Raw genomic sequence first — 1,729 nt, forward strand, 5'->3', positions numbered from 1 at the left:
AAAACAAAAGGAAATTAAATTTACTTTCAAACTGACTTTCCCAGCTGCTCACTCGCTCACACGCTGCTCCCGAAAAAGCTGCTGCACTGAAAGGAAAGTTATTTTAAACCGCCCAAATATATAGTGTTTTACTTACCCAGCAGCCCCCTGGCCTCCGCCGAAAAAACAAAAGGAAATTAAATTTACTTTCAAACTGACTTTCCCAGCTGCTCACTCGCTCACACGCTGCTCCCGAAAAAGCTGCTGCACAGTTCTATTGTTCCCCTTCTTCTGGCCAGTTCAGACTAATGAATGACTGCTCTCTGCACTGGACAGCTGTTTCTCGTTGCACCCCGTTTCTAAAAGTCTATGCTCCAGGTGAGGCTCGAACTCACAACCTCGGCATAGCTCATTAATTGTACTGCTGTATAAGTACCACGCGCTTACCGATTGCGCCACTGGAGCCGCATTGCTCCCTTTATAGTATGGCGAATTGTAGGCAAGTTAGCTGAACATCAGTCGTCTGGAAAATGTCCGAATCTATCAGAAAGGAAGTATTAACAAGCACTTGGAAAATCATTGTCTGATCAAACAAAGTCAACATGTTTTTACCGAATGGAAATCTTGATTGACAGATTTATTCCAGAATTCTGAGGATGTAACTGAAAGGGCAGGAATGTAGTATAATTGGATTTCCAAAAGGCATTCGGTAAGATTAATACATTAGATAAAGGCTCATGGAATTGAAGTAATATATTAACATGCAAGGAGGACTTAGAGGTAAACAGACAGAAAGCAACGAGTAGGGATAAATGGAGCATTTTCAAGATATCAGACTGCAACTCGTGGAGTGCCTCAAGGATCAGTGCTGGGGCCAAAGCTTTGTCCAACATCGGAGAGTGTGGTGGAAGTGGATTCGGTCCTGGGTTGAAGAGAAGATTGGTCCTTATCATCATTGATGCCAGCCTCGAGAGAATTCCATTAAATCCACGTGCTGTCAAGAGACGGGTGAAAGCACTGAATATAGAAAACACGATGGGCCCTGACACAATTCCAACTGTCATACTGAAGACCTGTGCTCTAGAACCAGCTGTGGCCTGAGAGACGCTGTTTCAGTATAATTGCAAAACGCACATCTTCCTGACAATGCGCAATTTGCCCAGCTATGTCCTGTCTACAAAAATCGGGAAAAGTCCAATCCGCCCATTAACGACCCCATCAGTCTACTCACAATCATCAGCAAAGTTGTGGAAGGTATCGTTGACAGTGCTATCAATAACCACTTACTCAGTAACACATCGTTGACCGATGCTCAGTTTGGGTTCCACCAGGGGCACGCAATTCCAGACTTCATTACAACCTTGACCAAACATGGAAAATAGAGCTGTTTCCAAGAGGTGACAGTGACTGAAATTGACATAAAAATAACATTAGACCTAGCATGGGATCAAGGAGCCCGAACTAAACTGGAGGCAATGGGCAAGAGGGGGAAAATGCTCCACGACATGACGTCTTACCTAACACAAAGGTATGTCCCAGGGGGAGTGTTTGCTCGAGTGGTTGGGGGGGATTGAACTAAAATGGCAGGGGGATTGGAAACTTTGCAAGGAGTCAGAGGAAGGGGGAATCAAGGACAAGAACAAAAGACATTAAGGGGAATAAGAAAAGTGATAGGCAGAGAAATCAAGGGCCTGAATCAAACAGGGCCACAGTGAAAAATAGTGGGAAGGAGACAAGCAACGTAAAAAAG

General features: G+C 44.4%; 1 non-coding gene across 1 annotated transcript; it reads right to left on the minus strand.

The window, feature by feature from the left end:
• Window positions 1–349: 349 nt before the first annotated feature.
• On the minus strand, window positions 350–444 carry trnai-uau (transfer RNA isoleucine (anticodon UAU)). The gene is made up of 2 exons: window positions 407–444; window positions 350–385 (listed from the first exon to the last, which is right to left on the minus strand). It is a non-coding gene; the product is annotated as a tRNA-Ile (tRNA).
• Window positions 445–1,729: the final 1,285 nt, after the last annotated feature.

Source organism: Heterodontus francisci, chromosome 34 (assembly GCF_036365525.1).
Source record: "Heterodontus francisci isolate sHetFra1 chromosome 34, sHetFra1.hap1, whole genome shotgun sequence".
NCBI lineage: Eukaryota > Metazoa > Chordata > Chondrichthyes > Heterodontiformes > Heterodontidae > Heterodontus > Heterodontus francisci.